Source organism: Pongo abelii, chromosome X, assembly GCF_028885655.2.
Source record: "Pongo abelii isolate AG06213 chromosome X, NHGRI_mPonAbe1-v2.0_pri, whole genome shotgun sequence".
NCBI lineage: Eukaryota > Metazoa > Chordata > Mammalia > Primates > Hominidae > Pongo > Pongo abelii.
Window position 1 is genome coordinate 93,246,822 of NC_072008.2, and position 26,102 is coordinate 93,272,923.

General features: G+C 36.5%; 1 long non-coding RNA gene across 1 annotated transcript in view; it reads left to right on the forward strand.

Moving 5' to 3' along the window:
* Nucleotides 1-5,187: 5,187 nt before the first annotated feature.
* Nucleotides 5,188-26,102, forward strand: part of LOC129052981 (uncharacterized) — a 302,881-nt gene continuing 281,966 nt past the window's right edge. Inside the window, exon 1 of the long non-coding RNA XR_008518114.2 lies at nucleotides 5,188-5,621. This is a non-coding gene — a long non-coding RNA (uncharacterized LOC129052981). The remainder of the gene's footprint in view (nucleotides 5,622-26,102) is intronic.

The window sequence follows — 26,102 nt, forward strand, 5'->3', positions numbered from 1 at the left end:
GACATTTGGGTTGGTTCCAAGTCTTTGCTATTGTGAATAATGCCACAATAAACATACGTGTGCATGTGTCTTTATAGCAGCATGACTTATAGTCCTTTGGGTATATACCCAGTAATGGGATGGCTGGGTCAAATGGAATTTCTAGTTCTAGATCTCTGAGGAATCGCCACACTAACTTCCACAAGGGTTGAACTAGTTTACAGTCCCACCAACAGTGTAAAAGTGTTCCTATTTCTCCACATCCTCTCCAGCACCTGTTGTTTCCTGACTTTTTAATGATTGCCATTCTAACTGGTGTGAGATGGTATCTCATTGTGGTTTTGATTTGCATTTCTCTGATGGCCAGTGATGGTGAGCATTTTTTCATGTGTTTTTTGGCTGCATAAATGTCTTCTTTTGAGAAGTGTCTGTTCATGTCCTTTGCCCACTTTTTGATGGGGTTGTTTGTTTTTTTCTTGTAAATTTGTTGGAGTTCATTGTAGATTCTGGATATTAGCCCTTTGTCAGATGAGTAGGTTGTGAAAATTTTCTCCCATTTTGTAGGTTGCCTGTTCACTCTGATGGTAGTTTCCTTTGCTGTGCAGAAGCTCTTGAGTTTAATTAGATCCCATTTGTCAATTTTGGCTTTTGTTGCCATTGCTTTTGGTGTTTTAGACATGAAGTCCTTGCCCATGCCTATGTCCTGAATGGTAATGCCTAGGTTTTCTTCTAGGGTTTTTATGGTTTTAGGTCTAACATTTAAGTCTTTAATCCATCTTGAATTGATTTTTGTATAAGGTGTAAGGAAGGGATCCAGTTTCAGCTTTCTACATATGGCTAGCCAGTTTTCCCAGCACCATTTATTCAATACGGAATCCTTTCCCCATTTCTTGTTTTTCTCAGGTTTGTCAAAGATCAGATAGTTGTAGATATGTGGCATTATTTCTGAAGTCTCTGTTCTGTTCCATTGATCTATATCTCTGTTTTGGTACCAGTACCATGCTGTTTTGGTTACTGTAGCCTTGTAGTATAGTTTGAAGTCAGGTAGTGTGATGCCTCCAGCTTTGTTCTTTTGGCTTAGGATTGACTTGGCGATGCGGGCTCTTTTTTGGTTCCATATGAACTTTAAAGTAGTTTTTTCCAATTCTGTGAAGAAAGTCATTGGTAACTTGATGGGGATGGCATTGAATCTGTAAATTACCTTGGGAAGGATGGCCATTTTCATGATATTGATTCTTCCTACCCATGAGCATGGAATGTTCTTCCATTTGTTTGTATCCTCTTTTATTTCCTTGAGCAGTGGTTTGTAGTTCTCCTTGAAGAGGTCCTTCACATCCCTTGTAAGTTGGATTCCTAGGTATTTTATTCTCTTTGAAGCAATTGTGAATGGGAGTTCACTCATGATTTGGCTCTCTGTTTGTCTGTTATTGATGTATAAGAATGCTTGTGATTTTTGTACATTGATTTTGTATCCTGACACTTTGCTGAAGTTGCTTATCAGCTTAAGGAGATTTTGGGCTGAGAGAATGGGGTTTTCTAGATATACTATCATGTCATCTGCAAACAGGGACAATTTGACTTCCTCTTTTCCTAATTGAATACCCTTGATTTCCTTCTCTTGCCTAATTGCCCTGGCCAGAACTTCCAACACTATGTTGAATAGAAGTGATGAGAGAGGGCATCCCTGTCTTGTGCCAGTTTTCAAAGGGAATGCTTCCAGTTTTTGCCCATTCAGTATGATATTGGCTTTGGGTTTGTCATAAATAGCTCTTATTATTTTGATATACGTCCCATCAATACCTAATTTATTGAGAGTTTTTAGCATGAAGGGTTGTTGAATTTTGTCAAAGGCCTTTTCTGCATCTATTGAGATAATCATGTGGTTTTTGTCTTTGGTTCTGTTTATATGCTGGATTACATTCATTGATTTGCATATACTGAACCAGCCTTGCATCCCAGGGATGAAGCCCACTTGATCATGGTGGATAAGCTTTTTGATATGCTGCTGGATTCTGTTTGCCAGTATTTTATTGAGGATTTTTGCATCAATGTTCATCAAGGATATTGGTCTAAAATTCTCTTTTTTGGTTGTGTCTCTGCCAGGCTTTGGTATCAGGATGATGCTGGCCTCATAAAATGAGTTAGGGAGGATTCCCTCTTTTTCTATTCATTGGAATAGTTTCAGAAGGAATGGTACCAGCTCCTCCTTGTACCTCTGGTAGAATTCGGCTGTGAACCCATCTGGTCCTGGACTTTTTTTGGTTGGTAAGCTATTGATTATTGCCACAATTTCAGCCCCTGTTATTGGTTTATTCAGAGGTTCAACTTCTTGCTGGTTTAGTCTTGGGAGGGTGTATGTGTTGAGGAATTTATCCATTTCTTCTAGATTTTCTAGTTTATTTTCGTAGAGGTGTTTGTAATATTCTCTGATGGTAGTTTGTATTTCTGTGGGATCGGTGGTGATATCCCCTTTATCATTTTTTATTGCATCTATTTGATTCTTCTCTCTTTTTTTCTTTATTAATCTTGCTAGCAGTCTATCAATTTTGTTGATCCTTTCAAAAAACCAGCTCCTGGATTCATTGATTTTTTGAAGGGTTTTTTGTGTCTCTATTTCCTTCAGTTCTGCTCTGATTTTAGTTATTTCTTGCCTTCTGCTAGCTTTTGAATGTGTTTGCTCTTGCTTTTCTAGTTCTTTTAATTGTGATGTCAGGGTGTCAATTTTGGATCTTTCCTGCTTTCTCTTGTGGGCATTTAGTGCTATAAATTTCCCTCTACACACTGCTTTGAATGCATCCCAGAGATTCTGGTATGTTGTGTCTTGGTTCTCGTTGGTTTCAAAGAACATCTTGATTTCTGCCTTCATTTCATTATGTACCCAGTAGTCATTCAGGAGCAGGTTGTTCAGTTTCCACGTAGTTGAGCGGTTTTGAGTGAGATTCTTAATCCTGAGTTCTAGCTTGATTGCACTGTGATCTGAGAGATAGTTTGTTATAATTTCTGTTCTTTTACATTTATTGAGGAGAGCTTTACTTCCAAGTATATGGTCAATTTTGGAATAGGTGTGGTGTGGTGCTGAAAAAAATGTATATTCTGTTGATTTGGGGTGGAGAGTTCTGTAGATGTCTATTAGGTCCGCTTGGTGCAGAGCTGAGTTCAATTCCTGGGTATCCTTGTTGACTTTCTGTCTCATTGATCTGTCTAATGTTGACAGTGGGGTGTTAAAGTCTCCCATTATTAATGTGTGGGAGTCTAAGTCTGTTTGTAGGTCACTCAGGACTTGCTTTATGAATCTGGGTGCTCCTGTATTGGGTGCATATATATTTAGGATAGTTAGCTCTTCTTGTTGAATTAATCCCTTTACCATTATGTAATGGCCTTCTTTGTCTCTTTTGATCTTTGTTGGTTTAAAGTCTGTTTTATCAGAGACTAGGATTGCAACGCCTGCCTTTTTTTGTTTTCCATTTGCTCGGTAGATCTTCATCCATCCTTTTATTCTGAGCCTATGTGTGTCTCTGCACGTGAGATGGGTTTCCTGAATACAGCACACTGATGGGTCTTGAGTCTTTATCCAATTTGCCAGTCTGTGTCTTTTAATTGGAGCATTTAGTCCATTTACATTTAAAGTTAATATTGTTATGTGTGAATCTGATCCTGTCATTATGATGTTAGCTGGTTATTTTGCTCATTAGTTGATGCAGTCTCTTCCTAGTCTCGATGGTCTTTACATTTCGGTATGATTTTGCAGCGGCTGGTACTGGTTGTGCCTTTCTATGTTTAGCGCTTCCTTCAGGAGCTCTTTTAGGGCAGGCCTGGTGGTGACAAAATCTCTCAGAATTTGCTTGTCTGTAAAGTATTTTATTTCTCCTTCACTTATGAAGCTTAGTTTGGCAGGATATGAAATTCTGGGTTGAAAATTCTTTTCTTTAAGAATGTTGAATATTGGCCCCCACTCTCTTCTGGCTTGTAGGGTTTCTGCCAAGAGATCCACTGTTAGTCTGATGGGCTTCCCTTTGATGGTAACCTGACCTTTCTCTCTGGCTGCCCTTAACATTTTTTCCTTCATTTCAACTTTGGTGAATCTGACAATTATGTGTCTTGGAGTTGCTCTTCTCGAGGAGAATCTTTGTGGCATTCTCTGTATTTCCTGAATCTGAATGTTGGCCTGCCTTGCTAGATTGGGGAAGTTCTCCTAGATAATATCCTGCAGAGTGTTTTCCAACTTGTTTCCATTCTCCCCGTCACTTTCAGGTACACCAATCAGATGTAGATTTGGTCTTTTCACATAGTCCCACATTTCTTGGAGGCTTTGCTCATTTCTTTGTATTCTTTTTTCTCTAAACTTCCCCTCTCGCTTCATTTCATTCATTTCATCTTCCAGGGCTGATACCCATTCTTCCATTTGATTGCATCGGCTCCTGAGGCTTCTGCATTCTTCATGTAGTTCTTGAGCCTTGGTTTTCAGCTCCATCTGCTCCTTTAAGCACTTCTCTGTATTGGTTATTCTAGTTATACATTCTTCTAAATTTTTTTCAAAGTTTTCAACTTCTTTGCCTTTGGTTTGAATATCCTCCCGTAGCTCAGAGTAATTTGATCGTCTGAAGCCTTCTTCTCTCAGCTCATCAAAGTCATTCTCCGTCCAGCTTTGTTCCGTTGCTGGTGAGGAACTGCGTTCCTTTGGAGGAGGAGAGGTACTCTGCTTTTTAGAGTTTCCAGTTTTTCTGCTCTGTTTTTTCCCCATCTTTGTGGTTTTATCTACTTTTGGTCTTTGATGATGGTGATTTACAGATGGGTTTTTGGTGTGGATGTCCTTTCTGTTAGTTTTCCTTCTAACAGACAGAACCCTCAGCTGCAGGTCTGTTGGAGTACCTGGCCGGCCATGTGAGGTGTCAGTCTGCCCCTGCTGGGGGGTGCCTCCCAGTTAGGCTGCTTGGGGGTCAGGGGTCAGGGACCCACTTGAGGAGGCAGTCAGCCCATTCTCAGATCTCCAGCTGCATGCTGGGAGAACCACTGCTCTCCTCAAAGCTGTCAGACAGGGACATTTAAGTCTGCAGAGGTTACTGCTGTCTTTTTGTTTGTCTGTGCCCTGCCCCCAGAGGTGGAGCCTACAGAGGCAGGCAGGCCCTCCTTGAGCTGTGGTTGGCTCCACCCAGTTCAAGCTTCCAGGCTGCTTTGTTTACCTAAGCGAGCCTGGGCAATGGCGGGCGCCCCTCCCCCAGCCTCGCTGCCGACTTGCTGTTTGATCTCAGACTGCTGTGCTAGCAATCAGCGAGACTCCGTGGGCGTAGGACCCTCTGAGCCAGGTGCGGGCTATACTCTCCTGGGGCACCGTTTCCTAAGCCCGTCGGAAAAGCACAGTATTCGGGTGGGAGTGGCCCGATTTTCCAGGTGCCGTCTGTCACCCCTGGAAAGGGAACTCCCTGACCCCTTGTGCTTCCCGAGTGAGGCAATGCCTCGCCCCTGCTGCAGCTGGCACACGGTGCACTCACCCACTGACCTGCGCCCACTGTCTGGCACTCCCTAGTGAGATGAACACGGTACCTCAGATGGAAATGCAGAAATCACCCGTCTTCTGCGTCGCTTGCGCTGGGAGCTGTAGACTGGAGCTGTTCCTATTCGGCCATCTTGGCTCCTCCCCCCAGGTTTGTGTCTGAATATTTTTTCTTTAAAAAAATAGTTTTTAAATAAAACTAGTTTATAGACACACCACTATAGTGAAGCTAATTTGTCAGTTAATGCATACACAGTTTTTAATTATATAATTTTAATATTTTCAGACTTTTTTTCACTCTCCAAAGTACTTTAGTTGGGATTACATATTGCAAATCTGATGGGCACTCTATCCCTTGACCAAGGGCATCAGAAACACTGGAAGTGCCTGTTTAAAAAATGCAGATTTTGAAAACAGAATGAGACTTTTCTGGGGTAGCCAGGAATCTGAATTTTTAACAGCCCTTGTGATTACTAAACATAATAAATTTTGAAAAGTGCATTGGAAATGAGATTTAACTGCTATAATCAAAGAACCCATAAACCAGAAACAGAAGCCCTGTGGGCATAGCAACAAGGAAATGGCATAGCCGTTTAAAAACTGGCATATAAAAGAAAGCAATCTTACTCATTGCAGCATAGGCAGAATATTTTAAATTAAGCAATAGCTTCAACATTTTTCCTTCTTATAAAAGCAATTCATTTTCACTATAGAAAAATTAGAAAATACAAAAAAGCAAGAAGACAATAAAAACCCATACAGGGTTCATATGAATAAAACTATTGTTGAAACCTGGATTGATTTTATGTTCAAGCCTTTTACTTTGAGAATGCTGTTAAATTACATCACATATTGAATTCGAATTTCAAAGATCGTGTTTTCTTTTTTTCTTTTGAGTACAAGTACAGTAGATCTATACAAAGAAAAAAGTGTTGCATGAAGTATGAGGGCTATTATGTTGGTTGTATATTACAATGGTTAAGAACTAGACTTACAGAGTTAAAACTGCATGAATTCAAATTCTAGCTCTATTACTTCTTTGTTTTGTGACCTTAGAAAGTTACTTAACCCATTGTATCTCAGTTTGCTTATCTATGAGAAGACGTTAATAATAGTACCTATCTCATATTGTTGTTGCAAGCATTAACTAATAAGTAAATATCATCTCACCAATTTTCAGAACTCAGTAAATGTTAGTTATTATTATTTTGAGTCCTGTGGTTTCATAAATATCATATAGCTTAGCTCAGTGAGGAACAAGATCCAATTTTCTTTGAAGATTAACTTCTATATATCTCTATTAGAAGACTTATTATTTTGTTTTTGTTTATTTATTTAGAATTTTAATTTTTGGGGGTGCATGGTAGGTACTATTAGGCAAATAATGAAAATTTGAAAGGTCATTGTCTATCCTTGTCATAAATAAATAAGTGGGGTATATAGAGTCTTATCTAAGTTACAGGAGTAAGTATGATTCTTTGCAGTAAGCCATTTCTGGAAACACAAAATGGGGAAAGGTTTTTAAACTGTCATTGTTTTTCAGGGACACAGTGCTCAAATTAATTTTAATACTGTCAGTTTGTATACTGAGGATGTTTTCCTTGGCACCTACCTAATGCCCAGAGAGCACAGTCACTTCTACCACCTGAATCTCTTCTTTTAAGAGGCACTCAGATTTATGAATACCTCTCTCTCTCTTTTTTTCTCTCTCTCTCTATATATGGTTAGTGAGATTAGGGTAAAATGAAAGAGAATTGCCCTGTCCATTTCAGTTTCCACAGAGTAATGCTTTTCAATGAGTTCTTGCTTTTCACTTCTGTAAAAGTTTCTGTTTTATTCTTTTTCTAATTTTTTGTTTTGTTTGGTTCATTTTGGTTTTCTTTCTTTTTTTTTATGTGAGGTTGACTGTGTCTAGATAAATTATAAACATAATTTTTAATGAAATATAGTAGTTTCTTGCTCCCATCCATCCTAGCCCTGATCTCCAAAGGCAAATACTTTTAATTTTTGTAGTTATTTTATCGAATAATGATGTCCATATTTCTAAGCAATATGCATATAAAAAAGCCTTTTCTTGGGTTCATTAATTTTAAACATTTTCAGATAGTCCTCTTAAAATTTTTTATTTTAATTTTTGTGGGTACATAATAGGTGTATATATTTATGGAGTACATGAAATGTTTTGATAAAGGCATGCAATGATTAACAATCACATCATGCAAAATAGTGTATTCATTCCCTAAAGCATTGTTTCTCTGTGTCACAAACAATTCGATTATGCTCTTTTACTTATTTCCAGGTAGCATTATTGACTTTCTATTATAATAAATTAAGATTTAGCTGTCTTGTACCTCCTCTCTCTTTCTTACTGTCCCTCATCTCCTTGTTTGTATATACGTTTGTACACACATATGTGTATATCTATATAGCATATGTATATAGCACAATATTACTTAAATTATTAAACAGCATGCATATAATTATTATGCCAGCATTACTTGCTGGATATAGATTATTATCAGATATATTTATTCACATTTTTTATTTCTTTAGGTTATTTTTGGCTGTTTCTTGCATTTCATAATTTTCCAGATATCCTTATTTTATTCCAGATGTTCCATCATATTATTTACCACAGCATCTTCTCTATTGAGTTTAATTTTCCTGAACATCTTTTTCCAGAGGCTTCCACCAGTCTTCTTTTATACGGACAGATTTTTTCTAAGCTGGCCATAGGTCTGCTACCATGGGACTATTCTTGATGCTCCTTGAGTGAGACTTAATATTTCCTAAACCTAGAACTGATATTTAGCTGGTACAAACCTTTACAACAGAGTAGCCAGCTTCCCCCTTCATTGGTTGCGAATCCATTCTCATTAGCCTTGCAATCCTTGTTGATAAATACTTTGAACATCCTATCTTAATGAATCCAATGTCTTGTTCTTTTTTACTATACTACTCCATTGTATTGCTGGAAAATGTGCTCTCATAATAGAGTTTCTAAGAATCTTTCTATTTTCCACTCTTCACTTTTACTATAAATGCTTCCTCCAGGTCCTAACATTTCTGGGGTTCTGTTAAGGATATATCGGTTCTTTTTTCCATTTTAACACAATGTTGTGTTGTTAATTTATTTTATGTTGATGTTCCTTCATCGTTATCTAGGTCTTTATTTGATTTTTGCATTTTTCATTTCTTTAATTTTAATTATTAAAATCTGATCATAATGCAAAAAGCTGTTAAAAAATAATGATATTGACCTGACTTTAGAAAAAAATTATAAAATGTTCCTATAGGTTTTTGTTTACGCTTTCCCTCTGTCTTTACAGCTTATTTTTCACATACAAATTTAAGTCAAAACATTACTATAAATAATCCTTCTGCACCAAAGATTGAGTCAAATTAAGCCTTCTTCAGAGAAATTTCTTGTTTCAACATGACACATTTAACGTAACTGCAAATAACTTGGATCAAATCTTAGGTGAAAATTGAATATAAATTGTCTGGAAGGCATTATATAGACAGGGAAAGTATATTTTAGAAACATTACTTTTCAATGCTTGGTATGTAATCCAGAAAAGCATAGCTTTAGAAAGACTTCTATGAATTTGAGAAGAGTATATAAGTGTAGTAAAAGAAAATTTAAAAATATTCTGTACAACAAAAATATATAGTTGTACTTATTGAATTAGACAAGATATTTTGAAAGTTTTTAAATGGAGACTGATTATCTCATTTTATAGAAGGATATCACATTCACAACTATTTATACTGATTTCTTATTTTGTTTACTCATCCTCATGGACCACATATATGGACCTGTTTTATTCTTACATTGCTTTCCTCCCTAACTTGGCTAATCAACTTCTAATGAAGACTTCCATCCATTTAGAGACACAAGGAAAATCTCCTTTCCCAACTATTCTTCCTCCCTACCAAAACATACCAGAACAACTCTTCACAAAATCTCAAATTTTAGGAATATTTTAAAATATGGTTTTCAAACAAATTGTGATACTTAACTTGTGATTCCTTATATAACTTTTTGTATGATATATACTATATATGACACCTCTTTCCAAATAAGCTGTAAATTGTTTCAGGGCAGTTATCAGTCACTCATTCATCAAGTATTTATTGAAAACCTACTATTCATCATAGACACTGGGAGATACAATAGTGAATAAAACAGCCATTTTTCTCATGTCTGCCTAAGAACACATGTGCTGGAGTCACATAAGCCTGGGATTGAATCTATTTCCTACTATCTGTGTGATGTTATGGGGGTAATAATGACATCTACCTCATAATTTTTTAAAAAACCTGAGTTTTCAGACACAGGTGAGCTCTCTATGTTAGATACTATCATAATAATACATAGTAGTAGTAGTTTTTTTTTGCACTGTGTATCTTTGAGCGTCTAAATATGTGTTAAGTGTACTAAGTAAATATGTGAAAATTAGTTATGCAACTTAGCATTAAGGAACAGGTTAGGAAAAAGCTATTTGAGCTGGAAGTGAGTCTATTTCTCACTTCTAGGTTGTATTTTAACTGAAAAGGATTTTCAGGAAAAAAAAGTGACAAAACTGAAAGTTGATGAAAGCAAAATTATTATAAAGCATGTTCTTAGAAAAATATTTTAAAAGCAACCATGTCCTTCCATTTATATCAAAGTAAAATTGAGGTTTCAGTGCTCCTTTAATAGCCAGCCCTTCTAAATATGTATATTTTTGGTAATGGCTTTGGGAGTACTCTTGAGACTATTAGACTTGAAAATAAAAGAGCTTATGAGCTAACAAAACTTCGTTTGAGATGTAGGTGACAGTTTAAATGGCAGTAAAAGGAATCTAGAGATGAGATTAAGAGAAATGTGATATAAATTAAAAAATGGTGATCTTACAATTTTTTAAACTTCTGGAACAAAAAAATGTGAAAAATAGCAAAATATCCTAAGGAAAGTAATTTGTAAATATTTGCATTGTCTCACACAGCAAATGATCTAAACTTGAGAGTGACTTAAATTGTGTTTGTCATTCTACTTGGAACTTTTCACCTGAGTATTTTGATGTATAAAGTATTTTTGCAAATTTCACATCATATGGTGTTTTCTAGCATAAGAATCTTTAAGTTCTTTATAACTTCATAAATCCAACAAAAACGGGATGGAAAATCTAACAATATATATACAAAGTTTTAAGATTTCTATAGATTATGTAATTGCTGTACAGGTAGACCTAGTTACAACAGAATGGAATGGCTCCAAAACAGCTTTTGTATTTGATTTAACAAGAGAACTGATAATAAAGACATTTTCCATATGGAAAAATTCTAGTCTGCCTGAATAATACACTGCATCAGGTCACATGGGGCTTCTTATACTAAGAAGGTGCTCAAAAAATTTATCACCAGCCGGAGGTGTTCTTTACTGTGATTGAATAAAATAGATTTTCCTAAGAATATGTGAAAGGAACAATGAAGTAGAAAAAGTTTCCTACTTCTTCAAAACTGGGTGACTATAGCCACAATGAACTTGTTTGTTACCTGGCTGCAATTTCCAAAGAGGATTTTATCTACTTTTGATACCTATTCAGGACTATTGCTAACTATACTACTTTAAAGAAGGCACAGTTTCTAAAGAGCAATATCATTTTACCTCAGGAAAAAATAAAATCTCAAAATGTCAATGATATTTTTCTTACTCTAATATCATCACCCAATCTTTTCTTATAAATTGAGTGATTTTATCAAGAGGAAATGGTGTACACATAGAGTTATATGGATTATTAAGATAGTTTGGATGTCGAAAGGATGCTTCAGTCGAAATGTCCTAGTCAATTACCTTTGGGTGTGAACCAAGAGAAAGATAAACTTCCATAATGCTCTGGACAAATGTTCTAAGTCTGGATGAAGGGCAAAATAAGTTGAAAGCTTTAATTTGCATTATTAAGGGATCAAAAATTTTAATTGTTCATCAAAGAGAACCCTTTATACATAAGGCCTGCAGGCATTCTATGGGAATATTCTAATTGTTTAACCTTTTTTATGTACCTTACAATGTTCTTCAGTTTTGATAATCCCATGGATGTTGAAAACTTTGAAATTATCTGAAGATCATTAAACTAGTATGATAGGATGAAAATACATATGATCTGACACTAGTCCAATGCCTTTCTTATAGAATTATAGAAAAAATTTACAAAATAAGGGATACAAATTTAAGACAACAAGAAAGAAGTCTTATCAAGATGGGGACTGAATATGTTTCTAATCCATGATAACTGTTTTATATTTTTTATCTTAGTTAAAATTTAAACAAAGTGAAATGCATATGTTTAAGTGCATAAGTTAAATTAAAAAAAAATTTATATACCCATGTAGACATAATCCTAATCAAGATATAGAACATTTCCATAACTCCAGGAAGCTTCCCCAAGCCCAATTCTAGTCAAGTATAGTACCCATAGGCAAACATTATTCTTATTTCTAATAACAAGAATAGATTTTGTCTACTCCTAAACTTGATAAAAGTGTATTTATACAGTGTATACAATTTTGATCTGACTTCTTTCACTTAGCATTTTTTTACATTCATCAATTTTTAAAGTAAATATTAATAATTTATTTTTTGCATAGTAGTAATCCTTTGTATGATTTATTGTTCTAAGTAAATAACTATGAGTAAATTGTTGGGTCATAGGGTAGGTATATGTTTAACTCTATAAGGACCTGTGAAACCTTTTCAGAAGTGACTCCAAAATTTTTCATGTCCACCAGCAAGGCATGGTAGTTTCATTTATTAACATTTTCATAAATATTTGGTACTTGTTGGTGTTTTTAATTTTATATGTTTTAGTATGTGAAACCAGAAAATCTGAGACAGGTCCAAAAAGAAAGTTATACCATGAAAGACAGAATATGTGTCTCAAAAAATAAAATTTCAAAAACAATTTTCAGATGCAGTGAGGTGAAGTTTTGTGTGAATGTGTGCCAGCAAAGCAGTGGAGGGACACTGTGGACAGGTGTGCACTGGTGGGGCAGAAGCTCTCCAGTGGTAATGTGGGGTCTGCCTGCAAAGGAACTATGGCAGTGACCCTTGGAAAGCACCTCAGTTGGGCAGCAGAGATTGTGTTGCAAGCAGCATGGCTAGGCAAGGACTCTGGGAGAGAACAGCATACAGTGGTGCATTCAGACTGGTCCCCTCCCACAGCAAGATAACCCTGTTTTGTCCAGGTCCACCAGTCAACAAAGGCCAAGAGTGTGGTAAATTTGGGGGCATGGGCAACAACAGCTATGCTCCACTATAGCTGTTTCCACGCCAAATGCTCTGGGCTCTGCACAGGCTGAAGTCTCATCCCTGCCAACTCTCCAAGCAGCTCTCTGCCAGCTCAATTGTCTGTGGGGGTCATGGGGTCTTCTGTAGCTAGGACTCTGGTGGTCCTTGGTGAGAATTTGTCACTTCATGCCTATTCATCTCACTCCTTCCCGCAGAACAGCCTGGGGGCAGGAACTAGTCCTGGTGCCTGGAAATCCCACCCAAGGTTTCTGGCTTCCTCCCACTTCATCCCAGCAATTGTGTCTTCCCTCTGTCCACTCTCAATGCCTTTCTTCCAAAGATTTGCTCTAGTGTGCTGGTCTTCTTGGAGGCTTGGTCCCTGAGTGGAAAGAGGCTATTCTTGGCTACATCCAGTCAGCCATCTTGGCTGTTCTTGAGACCAGATTTCTGTAGTTTTGTAACATCACATCCTTATATAAATTTCACTAAACAGGGTCCAGAAATTTCTATTCCTCCAGAGAGAATTTTATGACCACATCCCTGAATGATGACAGTCTTATTTCCCAGCTTCTGGCATGTCCCTGCATTTTTCCTACAGCTCTCCCAGTACTTGCAGGTCACAGGGCCACAGAGACTGTGGTAGAGTAACCTAGGGCCTTCTGAAGAGTAGGAGATGTAACAGTAAAGATGGGAGCAAAGCTCCTTTTGCAGCACAGGGAGACAAAGGCCAAACCCCATTTTAATGTTAGCATTTTCTAACCAAAGGGAAACTCATTATCTTGGAAGAAAGTTTCCATATTTACATTTGCATTAATTTAAAAAGTACTTCACTCATGCAGACAATATAAAATAAATAATAAACATGTACATGTAAATTTTGATGACTGACAAACCAAATTGTGAAAGAAGGCTAAGAACGTGGAAGGCAGCCTCTGGAAAAAAACCTGAAGTAGATTAAAAAATTCATGAACTTTCTTTTCATTTAATAAATATTATCTAAATAACCTATTTTTGACTATACATACTGACTCAGAGGCTTTGATAATTTTCTAAGAAGAAAAAGGAGATATTAAAGAAAGTGTATAAAAGTGTGCGTGTGTGTCTGTGTGTATATATGCATTCTCCCTGTATTATCTGTGGCAGAAACGGTTGTCTGCTCAAAAACCACTCCCTCATTTTTCTTCCTCAAAGGTATTGCTGCAGGACTTTTTGTAGTTCAGCTAAAAATGGGGTTCTCTGACCCAGGGCCACAAAAATTCAGGCTTGCAGACATTTTGAATGGTGAGTAAGACAGGGTTTTATTGTGTGAAAAGGAAGAAAAGGGGGAAACAGGGACTCTTACAAGGCCAGAGTTCATTCCCACCTCTAAAGAGGTACATCTAACTGCCATTAGATAAAGGATAAGGATGAGGACTTATCTTAACTGATTCCTGCTGATAGGTGGTGCTGTTTTGGGGAAACAGCAGTCAGGGCTCCATCAGAGGCCTATTTAAGGGTTCCCGGCAGAAGGGGCCATCATCAGAGGCTCCAGTTGCATGACCATTTGGAGTTTGATGGCCTGAAGGCAAGAACAGACAAATCGAGTTACTAGGAAAACATGTATCAAAATTTAACAAGGGGAGGGGTAAGGACAGCTTAAAAGTTCCAAGGCCTTTTACCAGTTTGCACAGGGAGAGGGAGGCCAAAAGCCTGACCGGTATTAAAAACACTTTACCCTACTGCCGGCATGTTGGGCTTCTAGGTTCCCTTCCCCTGAGTCCAATCCTAAGCCAATCAGTTTCAGGTTTAAAAAATGAACTCTTTCCAGTTCTGAGGATGCATCTGAAGGGAGTGTCCCATAGCATGAAGACACAATTACCTATCTGTGAAGAGAGAACCAAGGAAGAGAAAGAAAAAAAGAAGGTGCCTTTTAAAGGAGTCCCAGGGGTTCAGGATGCATTGGAAAGGGGTACAGACTGAAGATGAATAGTTACCCATCTAGAAGAGGTGAGCAGGCATCCCTGGTTCCCTTCTCTTCCTAGTAGATACCTGGGGGTAAGTGAGGGAGAGAGGGAAAAGTGTCCTCTCTCTCTTTTCCATCCTTGCACCCCCAAGTTCCAGTGACCTTGGCAGGTGCCACCATGGATGTCAAAGCAACTTGCACCCATGAAGCAGGGGGGGCTTAGGGGTGGAAATCATCCACTCTTACCCATGTACACCCTATCTCCCCTGATGTCAGTAGCCTTGCAGTTCCCTAGACCTCATTTATGCCATGGATACTAACGTGGCCATTATCCATGAAACGAGAAGCCTGGGCTTGGCATAATTGGCAGGAATCAGCCACACTCACCCGTGCTCTGCCTTTTAACTTCTGTTATCATTTGCCTCTAGATCACTCAAATCCAGTTTTCCTTCCTAGGGCTTTGACCTGAAGTTTGGGATTAAGCTTGGGACAAAAATGTGTCTAGGGGGTTGCATGGGCTGAATGCTAAGGTGAAAGTGTGGAATTGAGTCCTCTTCCAACAAGGGAGAGAAAAGGATGTCTTGTGACACACTCAGATAGCTGGTGGCTATAGTTATGCTTGCTAGGATTTGGGTGCATGGTGCTTGACTTTGGTTAGCTCCCTTGGTCTTACTTTCCCAAAAAGGAAACCTCCAAGTGATGGGCATCCTATTTGTTACCATCACCTGGCAGGATTTGCAGGATAATTGCTCAGAACTAGAATATTGATACAGATTTCTACATTACCTATCCGTTTTGTTCTTTCTGAGCTGCAGCTGGAAATTGTTTGTTGATTCACAGGAAGAAGCAGGGTTAGTCTAAAAATATAGGCAAAAACTTTAAAACAGCTAATGAATTTAGAATTTAATGGCAAATGTATGATTAGTCTTGGAACATATTTTCTCTCTTTCCAGTCCTCATTTTTGCTAAAAAAAAAACATAGGACTGAATGATTTGCAAAATAGACTTTAGTTTTATACTTGGCCTGATTATTTGCATTAAGGGCAGCAAGAATAATTATTTCCACATAAGCCTTTTGGATTGGCTTTGATGGAAGTTTCTTCCACAAGGAATCTCAGATAAGACCTTTTAAAGCCGAGGCCAACTATGGGTTTGTATCCTCAAATACCTGTGAGTTGGTTATCCTTTCCTCTTAAGGTCCCATAATAAACTTGGAGCTCCTGGACCCGTTAGAAATTGACATTCTTTACTGACAATAGGTCAGGAACACTGTACAGGGACTGTGTAGACAAGGGTATCAGGCCAGTTTCCCCACTGGGCTTTTATTGGCTCTGCAAGTTGAGACTGACTCCTTAAAGGGAGGCACAGCCTTCCCATCAAAGCATTGGTAAAATAACCACTCTCTCCAATTGAGTTCCATTTCAGAAGAAAAACGGATCCTTATAGCACTGATGCAAACAACTATATTGCCATAAAAATACTCACAGATAGTTTCCAAATTCTAGAGGAACCAGGCAGAGAGAAACAAACTCACAATAGTGAATACTTTTCATAATTATTAAAGGCTTTAATATTTCAAAATAAGTTTACTTGAATCTGAAAAAAATGCAAGGATCAGCTATATTGCAAGCAAAAGTCAAAAATATTTGCTTCAGCTTCTTGAGTTCAGTCCATTTAGTTAACTCTTGTTTTGCTTGATATTCATGAATATTTTAGTTCTTTTAGAATCTTGTACATTTTCTTTATTCCAATGTTACAATCTCTAAAGTTATCAGAAGCCTGCATTTGAGAGCACTTGTTAAAGTTCTACAGCTAATTATAAGCCATCTTTGAAAAGCGTTTAAACAAGACAACAATTCTCTATGAGTATGAAAATGTCCAGAGTAGTTCCAGTTAGAAACATGATTCAAAGAAGTTTGGTTATCTCCACGGTTCACAAAAACTTAACATAACAACCTTAATTATGATTGTTAACATGTACTCAGACACTGGAATTTGACAAATCCCATATAATTTTGGAACATATATTAGCATTATTCACCAAGATACAACCTAAAGATTAAGATTGAGTATCATTTTGGCAATCCCATGTACCTAGACACGTCAAATAATCCTGTTTACCTCTTTTTTCTGTACACTTCAGGGGCCCTCTGCAGTATTCAAAAAGCCAAGTGTCAGGGAAGATAATTTTGAAACTGAAGTTTGATTTGGGGAAGGCTGTTAAATGTTCAAGGTTTAAAACACTTAATATTATGAAATGGAATCCAGATTACAATAACTTATTTATTTTGCCAAAATGATGACCCAGAAGTTTTAAAAAAGAAAAAAGCTTTTATAACCCTTTACAAATTTTGCCAAAGAGCAGATTCGCATCTTAGGAAAACCTTGCTATGCTTTTATTTCAATGCTCAATTTACAGAAAAAACATATAATACCCTTATTTGAATTTACTCAATATGTTCACACAGAGAACCTCTTCTGCAAGATTAATTCCCACAATTCTTCCACCACTTCTTTGAAACTTCAGCTTTTTCCTAATTTAACTCAAAACAGTCCTTTAACCATAGGCGAAAGTTTATATTTCCATGCCTTCTTATAACCTTTTACTAGAAAACAAATGTTCTTATACACCTTGCATGTAAATCTATTTCTAGTTGTTTCAATTAACTCCTAGCAATTTTTAACTTTAAGGTAAAACTTGGTAAGTTGCTTTAATTGTGTGCTAACTGCAGCCAAAGTTTGCCTTCTTAAGGGTTTGGTTAGTTCCATATGTCCCCAGGCTTTACCAATTGTGAAGCGTGCAAGTCAAATAGTTCTCAAAACTCAAAAAGTAGTTTGTAACCTCAAAACACTTGGCAAATCTTGCATCCGACCTGCATTTTACCAATAGTATTAAGAGCTGGTTTCATTTCTTAGAGAATAAAGTCACGTGAACTAAAATGTAACACCGATTTTATATTCCATTTACAAAATATTATATCCAAGTTCTTGTCTTTCTTTAGGCCAAATTAATTAGAGCTCTTTTTTACAGACAATATACACACTGAGAGACAGAATACCCAGTCACTGGGTGGGGCCCTTTAAGAGACAGGGCTAGGAAAACATGCGGATATTGAACCAGAGAGGACTCATCCCCTAAGGTAGGATTGCTAAACAAAGCCTTGCCAAGTGGTTATTGGCCATGCCTCCAGGATGTAAAACAAGATGGAGGCTTGCAGCACAAACCATACAGACATGCAAAGCACACCAGATTGGCCGCAGCCCAAGACTAGCCCCACAAATACTTTTTCACAATTAAAGTTTTACAGAGAATACACACAGTGATAGCTGGGGGACCTGGCCCCTAGTAAAACATTTTCTAGAAAGAAAAAAAAAAACCTTTAAAGACTAACTGCTGACAGGGTGGAAAGGAGGAAAGAAAAAGAAACAGCTTAAAAATGTCTGGGGAAGAATCTCTTATTCTTATGCAAGTGGTTCCTCCACTGGGGAGACAAGTTTATTTGATGTGGGTTGGAGCTGACTTTCCTGATGCTGGGAGGAGGAGACTCCATTGGTGTGTGGCAGAAAACGCCAGCCAGCTGCCCATGGCACCTTGGGCCATGTGTCCGAGCTCTGGCAAGGAGGGGAGGGTGGAGGGGAACCACTGCTTGCCTGTCCCTCCCGAAGAAGGACAGAAAACGTCATGGAAAGGATGGGTTGGTTCCAGATCCCCAGGAGCAACAGAGCGTGGGGGTGCAGTTTCCCATAAGCTCAGAAGTCAAGGATGAAAAGGCTTAAAAGTGACACCGAGAGGTTTTGAGTCCCCATTTCATTAACCATTTCTCAACCTCCACGTTGGGCACTAAAAATGTTGCAGGACTTTTCCTTATTTCGGCTAAAGATGGGGTTCTTTTTCCCACGGCCACTGAAATTCAGGCTCGCAGACAATTTGAATGATGAGTAAGACAGGGTTTTATTGGGTGAAAAGGAACAAAAGGGGGAAACAGAGACTCTTGAAAGGCCAGAGCCCCTGTTAGAGGGCTTCCCACCAAGCAAATTGAATTCCAGTTTCCACACAGGAAGAGGAAGGGCCAGGCTCCTCCCTGCTGCAAATGGCATGAAGCTGTGTGGCTCCACCCCAGTGCACATTCCCCTTGTGCAGGCTGGATGAAGTTTCTCTGGGGATTTTCCAGGGAACCCCCCTCCCCTTCTCACCTGGCTAAGTATCAGATAAAAATTCCTTGATCTCTAGGAAAATGGGCACATGCTTACAGACAGACATGTGATCCAGTTCTGTCCTATAAAAAATAAGGATAATTTTTCTGGAGTGGAGTGCTTCCCTTTCAGATACAAGATGGGCATGGGAGAAAAATTCTACTCCATGACACTGCCTCTTTTGTGCCTTTGGGTGCATTTTTATGAAATGTAGTTGATATAGCCATTGAAACTATATTATGGTTATGAGAAAAAGTCAGGAAAATTGCAGAGACAACTATTCAAAGCCCTGACCTTGTTAAGATACTAAACCAGTGCCTGCATCTTACTCTCTGAAAACTAGTTATTTGGGGGGAAAAAAAACCCTCTTATTTAAGCCTCAGTAAGTGCACATTATGCTTCTTATAGCCAACACATTTTTAAATTACATCTTTTTTAAACTTTCATCTTATTTTTTACTCTGTGTAAATCTTTTTTCTTAGGTTTTTCTTTTGGAAAAAAAAACTTAAGTATTACTAGGAAGAAATACATAAGGCTGGGCAATTTATAAAAAAAGAGGTTTATTTGGCTCATTATTCTGCAGGCTTGCAAAGAAGCAAGACAACATCTGCTTCTGATGGGGGCCTCAAGCTGCATCAATACATAGTGGAAGGTGAAGGGGAGGCAGCATGTGCAGAAGTAGCAAAGGGGTGGCAGGGAGATGCCAGGCTTTTTTTTTTTACAACCAGCTCTTGCTGGAATTAAGAGCTAGAACTCACTCATTACCATGAAGACAGAACCAAGACATTCATGAGGGATCTGTCTTCATGACCTGAACGCCTCCCATTAGGCCCCACCTCCAACTCTGGGTATCAAATTTCAACATGAAATTTGGTGGATGACAAATATCTAAACTATAGTATGTGTGTGTATGTGTATATATATATACATATAAACATATATATACAAATATATATGTGTATATACACATATAAACATATATATACACATATATGTGCAAATACACATATAAACATATATATACAAATATATATGTGTATATACACATATAAACATACATATAAACATATATACACACACACATGCACACACACATATATAATATTATATATATGGTATTTAATGTTACCAAGATAAGGAGACAAAAAATACCCAAATATGGCTCTACGGTAGTTGAAATGAGGCAAAACATTTGTGATAAAAGTTAGAAGAGGACTCAAATGTTGTAGGAAAAAAATCTGTAAACAGTTAAGAATGGGAGCAAACAGAGAGTGTGTCAAGGGTAGAGAGTAGAATGTGGAAGGTTTAGTGTGTTGCTATTGAGTTGTCACTACAATACAATTTAGTAAAAGTGGCAGGTATAATATTCTGTTAGAACACCCTGATACCAGCACAGATTGTTTATAGTATCTGCTTCAATTAGTTGCTGCTTAGACTGTACTGCTTGCTCATTATTTTGAGTATCCACAATGAATAGTGGCAAATAATGACTAAATTGAATGAAGTAAAGTTCAAACCAAAGATTTTACTACAGTTATGTCTTGAAAGAAAACCCTCAAATCCAAAGAGCAATGACACTCATGATTACTTGTTTTGTTACCAGTTCCTCATGATTTGCAAAAAGCAACATTCCAGATTTTTGAAGTAAAAGTAATCTATAATAAATTACTATAAAAAGTGAATTTAAATGGACAAAGTGAATGGGAACATCTCAAGCCAAGATGGTAGCATGCCATCATTTTCACCCCCTTTCAAGTTTGCATTAGCAAACCTAGCAATGGAAACCTGACTTCACATATTATTTTTAATCTATCCTCAAAACTGCTGCCTTCAACAAACCATTATGTAAATGGCATTTTCTTCAGGACTAGATTGGCATGTATGCCTTTGGTTGGTATTCAATTAGCACAAATTGTATACACTCTTTTCCAGTTATTTCTGCCTTACCTTGACCTACATTACTATATACTAGTTCAAAATTAGTGTTAATGGAGTTAGCTAATACAGCAACTGAAACTGATGTTATTCAATATAGAAGAGGAATAATAACATCAATACCTTATTCTCTTTACTCTGTCATACTTTTCACACATCATATTGTATAGTACCACGACTACATGGAATTCTAAAAAACTCAATACAATTTGACATTTTAAATGGAAAATTATGAGTAAATATAAATGATATATGAATTCTTAATGTATTCATATTTATTTTCAGAAATTTCACTCCAACTAGATTAAATGTACTTCAGCAGGAAATTTTGTTTTATTCTGTCAAAAAAAAAAATACCACAGAGAAGTAGTGTCAGTATATGGCAATGCTCATGTTCCAAGAGCTAATTTGATCGTCATCATATTGCTATTTGAATATCCTTTTGTCTTGCAGAATACAATCACACGCAACTATTAACTGACAACTACAGAGTAAAGAAAATGCAGAAATCATTGTTAGGTGAACGTATGGGTTATTTTCTTAAAAACACTCCAAAATTTTAAAATATAATACGAAGTTCAAATGTTTTTGTTAACTTGAGAAAAGCTGTTACAACCCAGGTTAACTGTCAAGTATAAAATGAGCAATAATTCACGTACCTAGAAAATTTACAATGACACCATAGTAGACCAAAAACACATATTTAAATTACTTCATAAAGTAATTCAAGCCCTAGGTAATACCCCTTGTACCATATATATTTCATCATATGTTCAAGATATTCTTTTTTGTTTGTCAACCTTTTCCTATATGTAGTAAAAGCAATGAGTTCACTGAAAGAATTAAGTTCCATTATCTCTAAAAGAAGATATCTTGGCTTATAATTAATCTATTTTCATTTTACTTTGCAAGGGAAGGATTAGTTGAAACAGAAGTGCATACAGAGTTTTAATGACAAATCAAAAAATAGTAGGATGTCAGGCAAGCCACTGTAGATCAGCACCTGACTCCAACCAAGCCCACCCCCCAAAACACTTAGATTTTTACCACATGATTTTGTGACTTTACAAACAAGCTAGCCATATCCTAAACTGTGTTTCAGTCATAGTTGAGACTTCTTTATTTCCTCTGGCTCTCCCAGGTTATTAGGAATGCTTTCCATTCTATCCTTAACATCTGGCTTGCTCCAGAGGTTCCTGAAAAATTAGTTGAATAATGCACAACTATCCCTATTTTTTCCATCAGTCAATTAACCGCATTAATCGCCAAAAACTTGTGGGTCAGAAAGACTTGTTCAGTTTGTTTTGGAGTGTATTTTACTCCTCATTAAATAGAACATTAAAATTTAGTAGTCTCATTACCAAGATATAATTGGATTTATTCAAATTAAGTTCTGCAGAATGTAACACTAATGAACCTTTCATGTAATTCAGATTCTTATATTCAGGGTTATACTGCCACAAGGGGAGTGGCATATCTTAGTACTAGATAGAAAAAGGACAGTGCTGGGGGAAGAACAGGCTGTTTCTATAAATGAATGTAAGTAGAAAATTGTCAACATTTATTTACCACTTGGTAAGCACTAAAGTGCCTGGTTCTCTGATGACAGAATGAGTAAGTGGTTGTTACTCTGCCTCTACTGGGGAGATGATGATGCTCTGCTAGTTACCACCTTCTAAGTCCCTAAAGCACATCTACTTTAACTGGAATAGAGTTGCAATGAAGTTAAAACTTTTTCAGACCTATTTTTGATAGCTGGTAACGTTTCAATGTACAAGATAAAAAAGAATTGGAATTAGAGTAGAAGAGCATGCAAAAATCTAGAGCAGCAGAATAATTACTTAGAACCCAAGTAATTAAAATCTTCAACTCTTCAGATAATTTTGTCTCCTTTCAAATTTTTTCATTTAAATTTTTAATTTTTCTGGGTACATAGTTCTATATATATGGGGTACACATGATGTTTTGATACAGGCATGCAATGTGAAATAAGCACATCATGGAGAATGGGGTATCTATCCATCCAAGCATTTATCTTTTGAGTTACACACAATCCAATTACAATTTTATCTCATACTCTACTTTGAGAAGAAGGACATACATGACACACATTTTTTAAAAAGAAGAAGAAAGCAAATAAAAATATCGCATTAGGAGTTCTTGAATCAAAGGCATGACAAAATGACAATAATGCTTTGGGAAGAGCAGTATGTCAAAAGAGAGTGCAAGGCCAGTGGTATATGGAAGAAAGACAATAAAGAGGACATTCCAGTAATCCAAGTATGACTTTACAAGTCTGGAGTAGAGTGAATAGCAGAACAAGAGAGAAAAAGGAAAATCTGAGAGATATTTAAACAAACAAACAAACAAAAATCTGAGTTAGACATTGCACTTAGAAGAAAAAGAAATAAATGAGTTTAAATAGCTTCAAAATTTTTACCTAGAAAACTGAAAGTTACACAATAATTTGGATAGAGAGGGGATCTACTTTAACTAGAACATTAATTTCAGTTTCAGACACTTTGAGTTTGAGATACCAGTGTAATATTCATTTGTATATGTCCTCAGAAGTACTGCAATGCATGTTCATAGATACGTTAATTTGGGAATCATTTGCATGAAGCAGTAGTTGAAGAAATAAGAAAGAAGACAATGTGATAAGCAGTGTGGTGATTTCTTAAATAATTTAAAACAGTAGTACCATTCAATCCAGCAATCTCATTATTGGGGATATACCTGAAGGATTATAAATTGTTCTACCATAAAGGCACATGCATGCATATATTCATCACAGCACTATTCACAATAGCAAAGACATGGAATCAATCTAAATGTCCAGCAATGGTAGACTGGATAAAGAAAATATGGTACATATACACCATGGAATACTATGCAGTCATAAAAAAGAATGAGATCATGTTCTTTGCAGTAAGATCAATGGAGCTGGAGTCCATTATCCTAAGCAAGCTAATGTAGGAACAGAAAACCAAATACCACATGTTCTCACTCATCAGTGGGAGCTAAATAATAAGAACACATGGAAAACAACACACACTGGGGCCTATCAAGAATAGGATGGTGGGAGGAGGGAGAGGATCAGGAAAAATAACTAATGGTTGGTATGCTTAGCACCTGGATGATGAAATAATCTGTACAACAAGCTCCCATGACACAAGTTTACCTATGTAACAAACCTGCTCATGTACCCTTGAACCTAAGATATAAGTTAAAAAAAAAAAAAGAATAGTGGACTACTTATGAAATTTAGGGTATACTCATAATTCAGTGGTAGAAAGAGAAAATGTAAGCAAAGGATGGAGTGGCAAAAAAGATGAGTATCAGGAAATTAAAATTCCATCAAAGCTAAGCATTGTGATTATTTCTAGGAAAATGAGATCGGTTAATAGCATTCAGAAATACAGAAACATTCCCTGGATTTGCTAAGAAAGCTGGTAATTTTTTAATGAATTGGGGGTGGAAGTTAGACAGCTGTAACTTAATAGGGAGTGTATAGGAAATAGAGAATACGGGAAGTATTTGGCAACAAAATGAATGAAAGTTTGGATAAACTGTAGAAAAGGTAAGAATTGTTTAGGTCACTATGGTGATCACCAACTAAAGTTCTTAAAAAATAACTCAGTATATTTTCTTGTTAGACCACCAATTTCCAGTAGAAGACAAAAAGTGACTTGCTTTCTTTAAGGTTCTCTTGGAGAAGTTAAAAATATTTGTTTCTTATGTGCACTGCTATATAATAAGTAAAACCAAGCCAGAAAAAAAACCCTCATTTTATTTATCTCTAATGAAGATGGTTTTATACATTAAGAGGGCAAGGCAGAAATAACTTAATGCATAAGCCAAGAGGAGAAACTGCATAGAAGAGATAAATAAAAATTTTAAAAATTTTAAAATGCACACACGTGTGCATGTGAATCAAACCTGATAAACTGATTCCTGATAGAGCAGTACATTGAGTATCAATATGTGGTTCTTCCTTTCTTTGTTTAATTTTATATTAGGCCAAAACATTTTCCAGCATGTCAAATTGTATCAAAATATTGTCACTCAATTTTAGAATTAGATATTCATCTATCATTTTGAAGCAGCTAGAATTCTGGTCCTTGTCTTCGCATATACTAGTGAGATAACTGAGAAACTGAGAAGTTTCATAGCTTCTTCAGAGTGCCACAGAGACTCAGGGAGCAAATCATGGCTCCAACTCAAGTTATGTGCTTTCTCATGCCACAAACTAATGCAGTTTCTTTGACAATTCTCAGTATTACCGTATTTCAATCTGACTCATAGCACTAATTAGAAAACATTGTGAATAATCTGATATCAGGATTCCTAAATGTGGATTGTTGCTCATATTTAGAAATGTGATTAATATGTCTGATTTTAGGTAATGTTTTCTTCAAATAAATTTAATTAAAACATTGTAAAATAGAGGACTTTCCTCTTTCTCCATCTAATATGACATCTAATAGATAGGAAACTTAGTATACTATTTTTTATTGCAAAGGAAAAATCCTAATGTGCTCATCTAAATGAGATTTGAAAGAATAACTTGGTTATATATGAAAATATCTATTATTTTAAATAAAATGACCAAGCATATTTGTATAAGATCAAGATTAAGTTAATAAACAAGAAATTTTCATTTCACTGTAAATTTTGCCCTGTTGAGTATTTGTAGAGAGTGGGTATAAAGCAAAGTAGACAAGCATGGAAACAAATGACTTGTTGGCCCACTCATATTTACATGAGTAGTGGTTCACAATTAATTCTACTTCTACTAAAGCAAAAATACAATTTCATCATAGGGCCATCACTGCTTTCCCAAGCATCACCCACAAGATGACTTTTATCCTGACTTTTTGTACCTTCACTCTCATTCCAACAGCTAATATCATGCCTCCCGTGTTCTGTTTATGCAAGCATGCCCATCAGCCTGCTTTCTATATCCATTATATTGCCCCATGAATCCCATCTAAATTCCTACCTTAATGCCATTGTTCAATCTTTGCTCTCATCTGGAATGTAATGCTACCTTTCCAATCATAATTTTTCTACAAAGATTGTGTTATAAGTACCACCTCTCTGATTAAACTCTTTAACTACTCTTGAAATCAATGATGACTCCTTTCTTTAAATTTCTATTATTTCCTTTTACTCTTCATTTGACATTATATTTTAAAAATCATAACACAACAAACTCTGTTGTTTCCTTTAAAATATTTTACATATTAAAGAATTTTTTTAACAAAAAAGGTAAAACCATGACTCTC